Below are 18,728 nucleotides of genomic sequence, written 5' to 3'. Positions count from 1 at the left end.
CCAGCTCTGACTGGTAACATTTGCCATCTATGAGGTGTAAATGCTCACTCTGAAGATTTAACAATGACTCCCAGGTGCAAGTAGGAGTCATCTCCACCACATCACTCTCATTTAGTGCTTGTGCCTTCACCAAGGTGCAAATGCTTTGAGATTGAATCCATCAAACAGAACTGAATGTGACTTGGGGCTGTGAACCACTTGAATCAATCAAAGCCATTGCTGAGGACTGATTCATACCCTAAGCAGTGAGGGAGAAGCTATCTCAGATTCAGAGCATCTGAATTCTGTTGTTTAGTCCTGTCTGATCTTTCATGACCCCATTTGGGATCTTCTTGGCAAAGATACTGGAGTGGTTTGCCATATCCTTCTCCAGCTCATTTTACAGATGAGGAAAACTGAGGCTAACATGGTTAAGTGCCTTGCCCAATGTCATACAGCTGGTAAGTGTCTGAGAGCAGATTTGCACTCACAAAGATCAGTCTTCCTGACTCCAGGCCCAGCACTCAATCACTACACAACAAACATGGAGCAAAGGGAAGACTGAGCTGTGACAGAGACAGGATATAACAATTGGCCCTATAAGCATCCTGAGATTGAAGGACCATGGGGCAGAGAGAAATCCCCCCAAAAGGTCAGCTCTTTCCCCAACTTTCCACCTCCTCCCCCACTACACCTTCTTTCCAAAGACACCATAATTAATCTACAATCTGCTGTTTTGTTATCCACAGATGTTGCCCATAAACTAATTTTTCCAGGGGTTAACTAGAAATAGATATAAATGGAAGGCTAGGCAGAGAACCCAACCTCCTCTTAAGTGTTAGGAATGTTCCTCACTGGGAGATCAAAATATTTGTGGCTGATCTTGGACCTCTTCATTTAAAATAAACTCCCTAAAGTCCAAGAAGAACCAAAGGGGCCTTAGGTGCCATTATATTACCCGGTATGGTTTGTTAACGTGGATTTTGTGATGACTATAGTGACCTGTCAGAGTTACTCAACCACTAGGCAATCAGAAAGACCTCTGAAACCCAAACTGCTTGACATACCAAGTGAACTCTAGCCGAATTTGGAGATGCCTGTAGCTGTCAGAAACCACAGAACCAGCCTTGACCAGCTCAAGGCAACTTTGAGCAGCAGTGGCAAACCCTAAACCTTGCTTGGGACTTTCTAAACATCCTGGTCTATTGTGTCTACAAATGTCCCCCTCCCTAGAAACCACACACACTCACGCATACTCACATTCATTCTCTCTCTCTCTCTCTCTCTCTCTCTCTCTCTCTCTCTCTCTCTCTCTCTCTCTCTCTCTCTCTCTCTCTCTCTCTCACACACACACACACACACACACACACACACTCACTAACAAAACTATTAATATTTCAACCTTTTCCACACCCACTCTGAGCAGCTGTGAACTGTCTCTGTCTAGTCTCTCTGTCTCTCTCCCTCTCTTTTCCTCTTCCCCTCTTCCCCTCTTCCCCCTCTCCCTCACCCTGTCTCCCTCTGTGCATCTGTCTCTATCTCTGTCTCTTTCTCTTTATCTGATTCTCTCTGTCTCTCTGTCCCTCTCCCTGTCTCCCTCTCTGTTTCTCTCTATGCGTGTCCATCTCTATATCTGTTTCTCCCTGTGACTGTCTCTATCTCTCTGTCTCTCTCCCTCCTTTGCAAGTTTTCTTCTCAGCTCTTCTCAGACAATAAAAGATTTGTAATCTATAATTGGATTCTGTTTCATTTAGGGTCCTGTTTTGGGCCTGGGTTCTTCCTTTAACAAGTTAAATTGAGCTAATTATTTGAAAAAGTATTACTTTGTATCCCCAGAAACTTAGTCCAGTGTAAAGCACATGGTCCTTTTTCTTAAAAGAACCAGTGGGGCGGGGTGGGGGGGGGGCAGCTAGGTGGTGCAATGGATAAAGCACTGGCCCTGGATTCAGGAGGACCTGAGTTCAAATCCAGCCTCAGACACTTGACCCTAGCTATGTGACCCTGGGCAAGTCACTTAACCCTCACTGCCCTACAAAAAAAAAGGAACCAGTGACATCATGGGATGATGTCTTGACTCCTGCACGAACTGGATTTGAGGGAGGCAGAGTCTTACAAAGTCATCTGCCTCACTCCTTCTTCCATAGTCATCAAAGTCCAGTGGCAGGACAAAAGTCAAGACGACTGGTGATGGCTTGGGGCTGTGGTGGATGTCCTAGGCTTCTTTCATGTCTGACCTAGCTCTAAGCACTCCACAGAGCCTCCTTCAGCTGCTATCATGGCCAATGGAACAAATTGTTCTCATTCCTCTGAGGGAAGTCTTCACATATTTGGGGTAGACATCCCCCTAACTGACGGATGGGTTTGAGGCCTGTCAGTTACCCTCAATCCAGTGTGGCCCATCTACCAAGACAGGCTTACAGGATGTGGCCACTGCCCATGCTATGACTTCTTGGAGCCACAGGTGAGAGTTGGGTGGCAAGTGAACACAAAAGTGCATGAGTATCCCTGAAAAGGACTTAGCAAGCCCTCATACCCAAGGTGCTAGTCCTCCTTGGACACCCCATAATAAATGCTGTTCACTAATTTATGAATTATAATAAAATCAAACTTCATACCAGAAAAGATAAATTACTGAGGTAGGAACAAAATTGTACCAGGGCTTAACTTGAAAGAAATAACATGATTCATAAAAGGGAAATCCCTCTGAATGTTCATCAGTAACAACTGAGTTTGCACATATCCCTTTCCCCCTCCCCTCACTGTATCTTGATACCTGACAGATCATATAATCTAGTTTTTGTACAAATCTAATCATCCAAGCTGTGATACTTATCAAAAGGACTATCCCTTATTAAACAATCTTAGCCCTGTGGTTTATGAGCAATTGACATCAGAAGACTTCCCAACAGAGATCTGTTCTGACTCAATGCAATAAAAATGCAAAACCACATTTGAATCACCAAAGTTAAGCCTTACACCAAATAAATAAATAAATGCCTGTACTATGCAAGACTGAGCAAGAAACTAATCATGAACAGTGATGATCTCAACCCCATGGAGGTAAGTACCATTATTGCCCATTTAAAAACAGACTTGCCAGTGGGCAGCATATTTACTTGTTCTATGAGTAAAATGAAAGTCAAAGGTAGTTCTGCTTATCAGAGCAGTTTATTTTGTAACAGGACAAAATCATCAGAATCTCCATAGATAAAGGAAAGCTGACTTTGAAAAACTGAATATTTCTTCTACATTTTGGTCAAAGTATTCTTTATGGTAGCTGAATCGGAATAAGAGTAAGTGATATGCTGTGTTTGTATTCCAAATTTTTCCCCTATCATCACAAAATCATATTTTGGTTTTTTTAATTGTCTTTTTCATAATGGACATTATAAGCATCAGCAAACATGAGCTCTTTAACACAAAGAAAAACAAAAAAAGGGGATGCTGTGGACTTCTTTTGTGTAGGGTTTGGTTTTTTTCTACTGTGTACATGCCCCCCAAATATAACATGGTAGTTCCCCAAACTTCTCAGATTCTCTGTGTCCCTTGCTGAATCTCTTTATGTTCTCTGTTGTTCATTTTAAAATTATCTATCCATTGACACTTTAAAAATATTTGGGGGGGAGAGCAGCTAGGTGGTGCAGGGGATAAAGCACCGGCCCTGGATTCAGGAGGACCTGAGTTCAAATTCAGCCTCAGACACTTGACACTTGCTAGTTGTGTGATCCTGGGCAAGTCACTTAAGCATCATTGCCCTGCCCCCCCAATTTTTTTTTGCTATCATTATCATTTTCTCCATCTCTTTCTCCGTCCCCCTCTAAAAATTAAAAGCCCTATCTTATAACAAATGAACATGGTCAAGTGCAATAAACTCCCATCTTGGCTGAATCTCAAAATGTATGTCTCATTCTACCTAAGTGCCTTGGATGGTGTCTCTTCATGTGGCGATTGCTAGGGAGCTTGCTTCCTTAACAAAGAGAAAAATTTCCTTCTCTCCCTTCCACCACCACTCTCCATTGAAAAAGAAATCAAAACAAAAAGAAAAAAATAGCCAAACTAAACAAATTCCTGCATTGGCCACATCCCCAAAGTAGATGTCTCAGTCTGCATGGTCAGTCTATAATTTCTCTGTCATAAGGTGGGTAGGTGGGTTGGAGGTGGAATTATGGTTGGCCATTACATTGATCAAAGAGGGGAGAAGCTTTGGAACAGCTGTTATACTCAATAGGCTAGGTAGGCAATTATGAAGGAGTACAAGGATTGGTTTGCTGCCAGGAGGACCCTGTTAGGTTAGATGATATAAACCCATTAGTGGACACAGACAACATTATTGTGTGATTGCCTATACCTCTATTCACCAGCACTGTGAATAGGAAGAGAGGAAGCAGATGATGGGAGTGATCCAGGGGTGGAGATTGGCAAGGAGTATGTGGAAATAGGACAAGAATAGCAAGGGATCAAGGTTCACTAAGGGGTTGAGATTGGAAAAGGAAGAGATAGACCCAAAGGAGGGATGATAGTCTGGGAAAATACCTTGGCTAATAGGGATAAGCACTCCAGGTGACAAACATACCCAAATATTCATGGCATCAGCACTTCTACATTGTAGCCACACACATTGGTCAATTCAGACTTTTTAAGACCCACCTCCCCCTTACTTCTCCCTCTGAAAAGAGAAGGCCTTTAAAACAGAAGCACCTAGAACATTCCTTTTGTGTCCATCTCATTTTCCCTTTCTCTTTCCCTCTTCCCCTGAACCTCACTCTTAGATCTCTGACTCCTCTGGAGCCAGGATTTCATTGGCCTAAAAACAACTTCAGTTTCCAAAGTAGAAGAACACCTAACTTCACTGCTTCAAGGATTTGTAACTTCATCTATGTTAAGACTCCCTCAACAGCTACAGCTAGCTAGCATCCACCATCATGCCACACTAGACAGCTGTGAATTACTGAAATAAAAAGAGGAAGGGAAGGAAGAGCAATTTTCTGGTGATGAGCCTCTCTGACCTTAACTACTCTAGTCCTTGTACAACAAATACAAAGTACATTTCAGGGACCATACTCAAAATCTTTCCAACTTGGTAGTACCTCTTAGACTCCTGAAGGACAATTTGCTGGCATAGTATTTGAGAACCCAAAGTTACCAATATACCAAAATGAAGCATTGGAGAAGCATTTTAATGGAGTAAATAGTGTCAACAGGCAATCACAACATCACAAGTCTTATGTGACGAACGGGCTTATTACATGAGAAATGAATGTTTGCACATGGAACCCAAAGAGGTCACAGTCCTTACAGAAGCTTGCATATTTTTGATAGCAGGACAAAGGAAGGCAAAAACACAAATCTCCACCTAAAGGAGCAGTAGAGATGAGAAAAAACAAAAACCCTCCCAAAAGGGAGGAGCAAGGTGACAGCAAAAGCCACATTCCTTGGGGACTACCAGACTATGAAGATGGGATGGTCTCCTTGTATACACAGGGTGCCAGCTGCATAAGCCAAGTACTCCCAAGGACTCACAGGTATATACAGTTCAAGATGCAAACAATAAATTATGTCAGCTCCTTGACACATTCAGGGCCTCTTGCATGCTCTGGGTCCAGTGTTTCTGGAAAATATAACAAATCCAAAAGACAAGTTAACATTCTTTAACAATTGCCAAAGAAAAATGTCAAACTAGAAAAACAATTTCCATTATCTGCATAATAGGGACATATCCATCTGACCATATTTCTCATGATTCCTAAGCCCATGAAAAGAAAGGTCTAGTGCACTGAATCTGCAATAGTCCAGGAACCCAGCAGTTCCCATTGTGTTCTTAAGACTCACCGAAAAGGGAGAGGAAACATCAGAGCTGTAGAGAAGCTGTAGAGAAGCTGTAATGAGAAGACAGGAAGATGCTTTGGGCAAAGAACAGACCAAAGACTTTATTATGCCTTTCTCCTCCCTGGAACATAAAATTTCCAGGTATTATTTTTCAGGAAGAGCTGTGATGGTCATAGCTGGTTTTGTCACACTAGTTAGCATAATAAATGGTAAATTAGCTATAAGTGTTCACCACACATTATACTTTCAAATACTAGCTTTTTACCAATTTGCTCTCTAGAAAAGAATTTTATAGCAAGAATCAATATATCGGAAAATAGTACTCATCAGCCAAGAAGGATTTATTTCTAGCATTGAGGTACAATATGAATCATGTATAGGACAATTTATTTCTATACATATAAGAAAACCTAAGGGGGGCAGCTAGGTGGCACAGTGGATAGAGCACCAGCCCTGGATTCAGGAGGACCTGAGTTCAAATCCGGCCTCAGACACTTGACACTTACTAGCTGTGTGACCCTGGGCAAGTCACTTAACACCCATTGCTCAGCAAAAAAAAGAAAGAAAGAAAGAAAGAAAACCTAAGACATTTTTAAACCCTTACAAACACAGAACAAGAGTCAGTCATTTATAACTATGGTTATAATCTTCTGGGAGACTAAGATTTAAACCTAATAATACAGTTTTTGCAATACAGCTAATCAGGTATTTTGTATTCACCTTGGCTCTGCACATTCATTCTGTGACAAATGTAAACCTCTTCTGAATTTCATGCTTAGCTGCATCATTGGTGGCTCCAGCCACCGCTACTACTACAACCCATCTGGAGAGGTTTTCCACTGAAGAGTAGAAACCTCCCTTTCCATCTCTGTGAATGCTACTGGCACTGTACTCACAGAATTCCAGACCCATCAACTCACAAAGACATGTCCGACTGCAGGTTGCTGCTGAGTCACCTACTCAGGAATAGAGATGAAAAAGGACAGGTCAAAACCTAGGCTGAGGCTTAGCTAGGTAGGACATGTGCTCATGGCCATAGAAAGGCTGGGCAGGAGATAGGGATGATCATTTCTTTCCCCCACTTGACACTCCAAAGTAATTTTGACATGCTTCACGACCATAAAGGAAGAGAGAATTGAAGAAGTGAGCTTGTACTGTAAGTTTCGTCAGCTTAGCAGCCAATTAGGAAACCCTTCATCATCTCAGAGGCTGAGCCTTGAATCATACATAGCCAGAGGTTGGCCTCAAAGCTCCCAGGACATGGATTAGAATCAATAAGGCCAACTCTATACACTATACACTATACACTATACACTATACACTATACACTATACACTATACACTATACACATTCTACTGGGGGAAGGGGGGAAGCCCCCCCCCCATACAAGTCATTAAATCAATTACAATGAAGTCCCACTTAAATAAGAATTTATTAACTCCTTTAGGTGGACTTTGTTCTAGACCTCTCTCAAATACCAATGAATAAAACAGTTTCTCAAACTTGCTAATATGCTTCCCATCTCTTGTCCAAGTGGCAAAGCCAAATGAATGATCTTCAGAGTTCATGTACCGGCAAAACATGAACTACCATTTTATCCATGAACAATGCACAAGTTTTCGTAAAAATCTAATACCGAATTAATATCCAATAAAATAAAAATGTAGTGTAGTTGTATAAACCTTGCTGCTTTCTTTCAGTTTCTGATAATAGTGTAATAACTTAACATTTATATAGTATTTACTACACTATTCCAAGCACTATCCTAAGTGCTTTGCAAATATTACTTCAGTTGATCCTCACAACAACCCTGGGAGGCAGATGTTACTATTATCCCCATTTTTTAGATAAAGAAACTGAGGCAAGCAGAGGTTAAGTGACTTGCCTAGGATCACGCAGCTAGTAAGTCTGAGGGCAGATTTGATCTCAGGTATTCATGACTCCAGGCCCAGTGCTCTATCCACTGCTCCACCTAGCTCCCCAAAAATGTATAGTGCTAAATTTCATGGTTAAAACATTTCTGTGAATATGATAACCCAGCCTCCTGTGGATAGGAAAGTCTACAGCTGTAAGAGGAAACAAAGGCTTACTAGTTAAAGGAAAAGCACCACCTTAATCAGTCTATACCAAGCTTCTCTTAGTAGATGCTCAGAGCAGCCTGAGCCTTACTTCTTCCATTCAATTTTCCTTCTCAAATGAATGAATGGCATAATACAAGGCCAACTCAGAGATGAAGGAAGGCTTGGCTAGTCTTTGAAGAATGGAAGCCTAAATAAAAGACTAAATAGCGCCCCCTTTTTCCAGTCCAGAGAATAATCTAAGTAGCTACTTGTAAGTCTATTGTGAAAATAAAATGAAATTATGTAGCTAAAGTACCTTGTAAACTTTGGGCATATTTGTAGGCATCAGAGAGGGAATCAGTAGAGAGAAGGAAGAAGAGAGTGAAAAGGTTCTTCACATTCCTTTTGTTAGGTTGAATGAAATCCGTCTTATGGTAGATATCATATTAGGCTGACTGCTTACATGGGAGCTGATTGCCCTTCACCTTTTCTGAAGAAACTGAGATATAAGCCAATTTGTTTATATTTCTAGGATAAAACCTGGGTTAGTACAAGCCAAAAGAGATACTTTATATAAAAAGCCAAAAGAGATACCTTGTAAAAATTACCTACAGATGAAAGCAGTTTGTAGAAACTCTGAGTTTCAATTCCAGGTCATGAGTTACATCTGTGATATTTTATAGATGAGTTTGTATTATAAATGGGCATTTTCCTTGACGGTCATGTTTCATTTGGCAAAGGAATTCAGTGTTTACTGGATCGAATGATTTCTCTACTCTTTTGAACATCTCATTATGGTAACAACAAAAAATTCTGTAAGAATTGGTGATAATGAAAGTCAATGTCTTTACCTTTATCCATTTCAGCATGTTGTTTAAATAAGTTAGGTTTCACACATCTCATTTTTATCTTTTTTTTTCAAGTTTCATGATTTTTACCCTTGCTCTGTTGATGCTCTGTTGATGCTCTGACTACCTGCAGACAAGGGATACCTTCAAAAAAGTCCTATTCCAATACCTCTTCATGTTATTGAGGTAAATTTGGGTTCTAGAAGAGTATGCCAACTTTGGTAGATTCTAATAAATAGTCCTGTGAATAGACTGTGTCTGCTATATTAGGACCATAGGACTATATTAGGATCTACCTAGGTATGATGAGGCTCATCACCAGTAGACTGACTACTAGGTGATGGATTCTTTGGGCATGGAAACCCATGAATAAGGAAAAATGCAAAATGTCTTTTGGTCCCTTAAGTCACAATGGGTAGAGGATGCTAAGAATCATAAAAATTTTAGATCATCTTTTTTAACATCAATTTAGCTGTTACTAACCTAAATGTGAGATTTTTGTCCAATGTTTAATAAAAACTGATGTACTACTGGAAGAACCAAATCACATCAAGATAGACATTCTCATTTTAAATGAAAAGGGAGGACATAAAGAAACTGCAGCCAAACAGCAAGATTCGTCATGGGTTCTCAAAGTGGCAAGTCATGGAGCTGTCAGGGTCAGTTGTATTGTGTGCTCAAAAACATCATGAAACGTTACTTCATGCATATTTGATCATCTCCCCTTGCAGAGCTCATAATAAACGCAAGCAAAAAGATGGCCATGAAGATAAATGCAGTATATACATCAATATCCATTACCCAAAAAATAATACTCTACAAAGAACTTGACATGATTCTCCAAATTAAGTCAGTATAGACTTGATACATGTTCATTCAAATGTGAAGGGAGATGCAGGGGAAGATGGTGAAAAACATTTGAAATTAAAGTTCAGAGTCAAGAAATGAAAATAACCAAAGGCTTCCTCATAAGCTTCACATCTATCATGAATATTGTCTTTTAAGAGAGTGTTGAGGTGTTGGACAGTGGTGTGTAATTTAAGATTCTAAATGTGGATTCTAATCTGTTCCCCCAGTTTTGGGGGAAACTGACTAAAATCACTGATAAAACGAGTTTAGGTTTTTAAGGGTTTATTGGAAAATAGAAAGAAAAAGATTGAGAACAGAATTCCAACAGCCTGGCATTACTATCTTTCCTCAAATTTCCTGTGAAGTCCTCTGCCACCACCACCATCAAGTCAGGAACCCAAAAGAGCGAGAGCTCTCCGTGCAGGCTCTCTTTCCTCCTTCCTGTCTCCTCCCAGAAAATAGGAGGCTCCTCAAGTTGATTGGCTGGTAGCCTTGATAGACAGCACCCATGAGCAAATGTCACTTCCTGACGCCAAGGAAAAGCCACATGGCCTTGCCCTTTGAGGCATTTTCCTCATGGTGGAGCTTTCCCACAGCAAGTCTCCAGTAGGTGGCATCATTCCAGTCATTACAGTGGCAAGCACTAAACAATATAGCACAAAAGAAAATGAAAGTTACCATATCTTAGACAACAAGTTAAGTGTTGTGCATGTGGAAAGTTATACCAAAAACAAGACAAGATTGTAAATAAGTGATTGCTGAATTATCTGGTGTAGACTATATGTGCCATAAGATTCCAGAGGGAAGGGAGAACTAGAGGAGTTCAGAGAAAATTTCATGAAGGAGACGGGATTTGAGGTGAGACTTGAAGGGTAGCCAGGATTTGGAGGAGCAGAGGAGAAACTGGGGTGGGGGGTTTCTGTGTAAGAGGAAAAATGTGAGAGAAGGAGTGGCAGGAATTCACATGGTGTGTCTATGAAGCAAGATGGCCTCCCTCAATACGGCAGAGTGAATGTGTCAGGAAGTGGGAGAAATAAGGGCAAATATGTTGTTCAGTCATTTTTCAATCATGTCCAACTCTTTACAACTCCATTTTGGGTTTTCTTGGCAAAGATACTAGAGTGCTTTGCCATTTCCTTCTCCAGCTCATTTTACAGATGAAGAAACTGAAGCAAAAGGGTTAAGTGACTTGCGAAAGTCACATAGCTAGTAAGTGTCTGAGGCTAGATTTGAACTCAGGAAAATAAGTCTTGTAGATTTCAAGCCCAGACCTCTATCCACTGTACCACCTGGCTGCCCAGTGTAAATATGTTGGGTAAAGGTAAAGTCTTTCAAAATCAGTTAGAAGAAACTAATTTTATTCTATGCAGTCAGAAAATAATTGTTCTAAAGAGTGATAAAGTAGTGTGAAAGGAAGATTAGTCTGGTTGCAGAGGGAAAAAAATATATATTATATATACATATATGTATATATGTATATGATGTGTACATATATGTTTATATGATAATCTGTATGATATATATTTTATATATGTAAGATAAAGATATGTATTTTTCTGCAACCAGACTAATTGTCCTTTCATTTATGGATATACGTGTGTGTGTGTGTGTGTGTGTGTGTGTGTGAGTGTGTAAAACAGACTGTATAAAGTTAAGGATCAAAGAGGCCAGATAGGAGGCTATGACAACCATCTTGGCGTAAGGTGATGAGGACCTAGTGTGTAATAATATTAGTAAAAATATGAAAAAAGAAAGACCAATATGAAAATCATCTGAAAGGGGGTGGGGGAAATCAACAAGATTTGATAAGTCATGGAATGTAAGAGGAGGATGATGACAGATGAGTCAAAGATGACTCCAAGGTGTTGAGCCTACATGACTAGGAAAGACAGGGAAGTTGGGAGTGGAAGATGGGTTTGTTCTGGGGACATGCTGGATTTGAGGCAATGGTGAGACATCCAGTTGGAAATGTCTAACAGGAACTTGGAGATATAACACTGGAGATAGAGAGGTGTTACTCATAGTGGTGATAGTTGAGACCATGAGTATGCATGAGCTGTCTGGTGAGGAGAAGGTAGAAAGGAAAGAAGAGCTCCTAGAACTGGTCCCTGGGAAATGCCCTCTTTTAGGGGCATCTAAGAGGTACTGTGGAGAGAAGCAGAGAAGAAGCAGTCTGAGAGACAGAGGTAGAACTAGGATTATTTGGTATCACAACAAAGTCAAAGGAGGCAAGTGTGTCATGAAAGGGTCAGTCAAGTGAAGAAAGACCAAAGAGAATGAGAGTGTATGGAAAGCCACTGAGCTAACTATAAAGGCATTTATTGGTGACCTACAAGAGAATATTCTCAGTGAAGTGTTATGAACAGAGGCTTGGCCAAGAAGAAATAGGCAAAGAGATGTGTGTTTTAGCTCTGGCTCTTACTCACTGTTGAATCTTTTGGGGGAAGGGGGCAATGAGGGTTAAGTGATTTTCCCAGGGTCACACAGCTAGTCAGTGTCAAGTGTCTGAATCCAGATTTGCACTCAGGTCCTCCTGAATCCAGGGCTGGTGCTTTATCCACTGCACCACCTAGCTGCCCCAGGCTCTTACTCATTGTAACCGTGGACAAATTCCTTGACCTATCTGAGCTTCTGGTAATAAGGTCATGTCCATGGGAAAGTGTATATGCTAGGAAGCCCCAGGTCTCAAGAATAACCTGGTTGAAATGCCCAGGACTTCAGTTCCTAGAATATAGTTACTATGTAGATTATATCTATGTAGGGGCAGCTAGGTGGCATGGTAGATAGAATACCGGCCCTGGAGCCTGGAGGATCTGAGTACAAATTCGACCTCAGACATTTGACACTTACTAGCTGTGTGACCCTGAGCAAATCACCTAACCCTGATTGCCTCAAAAAAAAAAAAAAAGAATATGTAGACTTAGAATATATACTATGTAAACTATAGCTACCATGTAGAATATAGTTATTGCAATGCCTGGGACAAAAAGGGGAGCAACCTACTTAATAACTAGCAAGAGTAAGTGGAAGGAGGGGCAGTTAGGTGGCACAGTGGATAGAGCACTGGCCCTGGATTCAGGAGGACCTGAGTTCAAATCTGGCCTCAGACACTTGACACTTACCAGCTGTGTGACCCTCGGCAAGTCACTTAACCCCCATTGCCCCGCAAAAAGAAAGGAGTAAATGGAGGGAACTGAGAAAGAGGATGGATGTCTTGCTTCTACTGTAAGGGTGGGGAGGGTGTCAGGATGTTCCAAACATAGATCCAGATGCCTGCATGACTATGCAATGTATCGTCCCTTTAGGATACTGCTCTGTTAGTGGTGAAAGGGTCAGAAAAAGCATTTTTACCTCAAGAAAAGGGACAGCTAGGTGGTGGAGTAGATAGAGTGCTGGGTTGGAGTCAGGAAGACATGAGTTCAAATCTAGCCTCAGACACTTACTAGCTGTGTGACTCTGGGGGAGTCACTTAACCCTGTTTATCTCAGTTTCCTCATCTGTAAAATGAGTTGGAGAAGGAAATGGCAAACCACGGAAGTAGCTTTTTTGTGGGGCTACAAAGATTTGGACACAACTAATCAACCAAACAACAAGAGTCTCAAGAAAAAGTTGTATCAACTGTTAAGGAATGTAAAATATTCTGTCAGTAAATGAAGCACCTACTATGTTCCAGGCACCGTGATAAGCATTAGGGATACAAAGAAAGGTACAGACAACTAACAAAGGGAAGCTAAAAAGCCAAGGTGGAAGAGAGGCAGTGGAGGGAAGTATCCAGCAAGAGCTTAATAGAGAAGTCCACATGAATGCAGCCAGGTGGGTAATGAAGAGATGACTGACCTGGCCATCCTCCTTAAATGAGGACTCTGGGAAGAGCTCTCTAACTCTACCCTCTAATCAAAGGGAAAGAGGAGTCCCAAGGGCAGAGGATATGAACAAGGGAAGTTCTTGGGATGAAGTGATCTTGCAGGATGTATGAATGAAGGGTGTGTTCTAAGGCTGAAGAAAATGTTGTGTGTGGATTTGTGTAATAACATATTGTGTAATAACATGTATTTCTATACATATCCATATATACACATGTTGAGAGCAAAAGGAGGAGGGGAAGGCAGAGGATGAGATGGATACTTATTGTCATGGAAACCAGCAACATGAGCTTAGATAGACATCAGGAGACAGTGGAAGATAGAAGGGCCTGCTGTACCATGGTCCATGGAGTCAGAGAGTCAGATATGACTGAATGACTTAACAGCAACAAAAAATGTACACCTGTATATACACATGTGTATACATACATGTGCATATGTATGTGCACTGTGTACATTAGATACAACTTAAAAGGAGTAGAAAAACTTTGTTTTAATAAAAACTGCTAAAATGTGGGCATAAATATATGTCTTTCAAGTGGAATTTGACAAAAAAATTGTAGCATAATTATAAAGGTTCAAATTACTTTATGAATGTTGTATGTGAACGGATTGATGATTTTACTTATTTAAATTTTTATTTATTAAAAATTGGAAAATATGGGTACAAAGTGCATTTCAAGAACATAAAATGAGTGGGAGAGGCACACTGAAGATTTTAGAGTCACAAGGCATTGTGGTACATCAACTCATTCACATATAACTTTTATGACTAAACAGGGTAAAAGTCACAAAAGGAAAACTGATATAACTATTTGGAGACTAAGTTAGCATTTTAAAAGGAGTATGAATTTCATTGGGGATATTTGATGAGCGTTTGATTCCCTTTTAGATGAAAGGCAAGTCACTGAGTACCAGGAGACTCTCATTTAAGCCATGGATGGTAAATAGGAACCTGATTGGTGGTAAGAAGGATCTGGGGTAAAGACTGAAGACACAACAGGAAGTTTAAAAGCTGGACCATCGGGGGGCAGCTAGGTGGCGCAGTGGATAGAGCACCGGCCATGGATTCAGGAGGATCTGAGTTCAAATCCGACCTCAGACACTTGACATTTACTAGCTGTGTGACCCTGGGCAAGTCACTTAACCCCAATTGCCTCATCAAAAAAAAAAAAGTAAAAAAAAAAAAAAAAGCTGGACTATCAGACTGATTGATGGCAGCTCAAAGCAATCATTTGACAAGTTGTTAAGTGATTTCTGACTGGCCAGAGAGAGAATTGATTTAATTGCCCAGGAGCTTGCAGCTATTGCTCTTCAGTTAGAGAAAGGTGAAGAGTCTATTGCTTTCTGCCATAACCTATGTACTGAGAAGGACACGCAAAGTGGGGAGACAGGTTTTGTAGCTGCTTTGCATCCTGGTGAGTTGGCTAGGTTTGCTTGTATTGCTTAAAGAGTCAGCCTGAGTTGTGTTGCTACGAGCTATGTTCTGATTGGACAACACAGCATCCACAGAAGAGAATGGTTGGGCTGGAAAGCCCAGAGAGAGTCAATTTGATCATCTTTACAAGTCTCTGTCTTAAGTAGACAGCTACATGGCACCACAATGGATAAAACACCAGGCCAAGAGTCTAGAAAACCTGAGTTCAAATCCAACCTCAGACATCTATGAGCAAATCACTTAGGTGACCTCAGTTTCTTCAGTTGAAAAATGGATATATTATATTATCAATTAAGAATGATAAAAATATGAGGATCCCAGGGTTATAAGATATTTTAAAGCACTTAAAACAGTGTCTGGCACATTGTTGGTACTTAATAAATGTCTGTGTCTCCGCCCCCCCCCCCACACACAAAGGGAACCAGTCACCTTAAAAGCCAATATTTTCTATATGTCTTTTTAAGGATGATTGCAAGTTAAAAGAGCTTGTAAATATAGTCAAGTACAGACTAGCTGAGCAAGCTAGCCTAAATGAAGCAGGAGAGACAAGAGGCTGTTTCTCTAGGAAGGTCACCTCCTTGACCACCATGTCCATTCAGATCTCAGTGGAGTCAGCCCAGGACTCTAAACCCCAAAGCTTTTGGAATAGCCATACTTCCAGCCCAGTGCTCACAGATATATTGAGAAGCAATCCCTGTAGAGATGCAACATCCCCTACAAATGATACAGTCACATCCAATGAAGATCCAGAAAAGAAAATTCTTGTCACCATCAAATGATTTAACATCAGAAATGGATATAATTTTATCAGCAGAAATGACATTGAAGAGGCCTTATACCATCTGCTTTGCTACCGCACCCTAAGGACCATGGGACCTGTCCATTTTGACTGATTGCTGAAACCATCCCTAGGTGTGTCTCCCCCATTAGAATGTGAGCTCTTTGGGAGCTAGGACTGTCTTACCTTTCCATTTATGTTCCTGGTGCTTAACACAGTGAATACTTAAATGCTTCGTTCATTCATTCATTCATTCATTCATTCACAGACCAGAATTTACCCAGCTAGAGAGTAATGAGCTCTAACACATAAACAGTGAGCAAGTTTAGGTGATGTAGATGATCTTCAGTGGACAAATGACATCAACACCTGTAGTCCAGAGTTGTGAGTTATTCCGGAAGTTGGCTCTCCTCTCTCATTTGCTTTCCCTGTGAAGTTCCTTGTTTGCCTACTTTCCTCTGCAGATACTCACTACATTTGTGGGAGAGGGTGATCCAGGTTTACACGTGGAATGTGATATATTTTATTATTTATGCACTTGCTTTAATATGAGAGGAGCATTTCTTTTTCATGGATGCCAGGCAAATAGGTTTAAGATCTAAAAGTGTGAATGTTGTGAATGGCTCATTGTATAAGTATCAAGCACCATTCATTATAATATGTTACATTATGAGTGCATTATATTATGAGAGACTGGTAATGCACAAAGAATTGATGGGAACTCAAGAAAGTGAGTAGGAAAAGTGCATTTCCCCTCAACAGCTTTCTCCCAGGACCCTGAGAGGATTTGAACGTAGCCATATAGTAGTGTGTGCTCACGCTCTCTCCCTCTCTCCCTCTCTCCCTCTCTCCCTCTCTCCCTCCCTCTCTCTCTCTCTCTCTCTCTCTCTCTCTCTCCCCCTCCACCATATTTCTCCCCTAACCTAGATCTGCCAGGGTAAGATCAGGCAGAAGTGGGCAAGGCAATTCAGAGAGTGAGTAGGTATCCACATGTCCCATGTTAAGGGGTGACATTGTGGGACCCCATGTCTTAAGCACCCTCTACCCATGTTACATTGTGGAAGGGGGGGTGACCATGCTATTGCTATTACAGGTAGACCCTTTCAACCTTATAAGAGACTTTTTTCCTTTACCCTTCTTACACTGGAACATGAGTTTACCTGTACAGAAAAAGGAGACAGATGAGGATTTTGGGAAACAGATTAGAAGCTTTGAATAGGGGTATGATTATCAATCAGTCAAACAACAAAGCATTTATTAAGTACCTACTGTGGCACATACACATGGACTCCCCCATGTCACCCCTCACATAGGACATGTGGATACCTTCTCACACTCTAGGATGGCTTGCTCACTCCAGTCTGACCTTACCCTAATAGGTCTGGGTTCTCAAAGAGATTGAGTACCACCATATGGCTATGTTAAGGGGCTAACATTCTAGCTAGTCTGTCTAAAATATCTAATGAGTGGTTGCCAATAAATTATAAGCTTTAGCAAGAGTTAGGCTTTTAAACATTTATTAAGGAGAATAAGAATTTGGTAAGGAGAGAGAGAAAGGCCTACATTCATCTATCTATTAAAGGGAGAGCGCATTTCTAGCTCCCTTCTCTGCCAGAGTCCCCAGGAAAAGACCCAGACAGAGTGCCAGGCTCCCCATTCTTCTTCCCACAAGCAAACATCACTTCCTGACACCAAAGAAAAGACGCATGGTCCTGCCCTCAGAGACCTTCACCTCATAGCAGAGCTTTTCTACAGTAAGTCTCCAGCAGGTGGCGTCATTCCAGTCGTTACAGTTACATTCAGACCGTCTCAGGGTCCTAGGGGGAAACCTCTTGAGAGGAAGTACACTCTTCCTACTCACCATTCCAGCTCTCGAGTTCCAACTGATGCTTTTCTTTGTACATTACTGACCACTTATAATGTAACGCCCTCGTAATGGGATACTCCAATGCTGTATATTGTAATACATGGTGCTAAGAGCTAGGGACGGAAATACCAAACGCCTTCCTGTGCAGAGCTTATATTCTGTTGGATGTAATAGTGATGGAGGACCTCTGAACAAATGCTTGCTCACCTGAATTTCTAATGGAGCACTCTCTCCACCAAAAAACAAAGCAGCTCGTAATGTCTTGGCTTGCCTTCCATGTATCAAGATGGATACATGCATGTCCTGATGACAAGGAGAGCCTGGTTGCTGAGGGGTAGAATCTTAGAGGAACTGACCACTCCATCATAGAACCTGTATTAGAGAGGCTGAAAGTTGGTCATAGTCTGATACACCCTAGAATTTGGGAGAAGAGACCTCAAAATGTTCAGGTAAAAAATAAGAAGGATACTTTGACCTAAAGTTCTACAGGAACAGTCAATGTAAGAGGGATGAAAAGCTCTCAAAATTGCTGATGATGCAAAGAGAAATAAAATCTGATTGAGAGGAATACTGGAAATTGTATAAAGATGTGGTTACAGGAGATTCACCACCTAACATAGATTTTTTAAAGTCATGGACATAGCTGTGTGACCCTGGGCAAGTCGGTTAACCCTCATTGCCCCACAAAAAAAAAAAAAAAAAAAGTCATGTACAGAAGATAGAAGCAAGAGCAGGTAACTAATATTGAATACAGACATATGGCATGACCAGTGTGAAAAGTACTAAAGGTCAGAATGAATCTGATAAGAAAACCTAAAAACAAACAAAAAGGTTTCATGCACTAAGACTTTTGGGATACATTTTATTGCTCATCCAGGGCACTGATTGAGATTATCTTCTTCAGTTCAAGCCACCTTCCTGGTCGCCAATCCCCTAAAGAGAAAAGCAGGGATACTAAAAGTTTATATCAAAAACACCAACCCCTTCCCTACAAATGTCAATAATACAAAAGGTCATCACGAATAGTGAAAAGTAGATATCAAACAGAAATCAGAGAAGCTATATGAATTAGACGATGGAAGACAACACATAGAATGGATGAGCTCTACCTCAGATATCTCAGCTCAACCAAGATCTTATTTAAGTTTAAAATTCCCCAAAGTCTTTGAGGAGGCAAGTTGAAAATCAAGAACATGCTGAGCAGCTGGCTTTCTCCTCT

Source organism: Dromiciops gliroides, chromosome 6 (assembly GCF_019393635.1).
Source record: "Dromiciops gliroides isolate mDroGli1 chromosome 6, mDroGli1.pri, whole genome shotgun sequence".
In the NCBI taxonomy this organism is placed as follows: Eukaryota; Metazoa; Chordata; class Mammalia; order Microbiotheria; family Microbiotheriidae; genus Dromiciops; species Dromiciops gliroides.
This window is presented reverse-complemented; position numbering follows the sequence as displayed.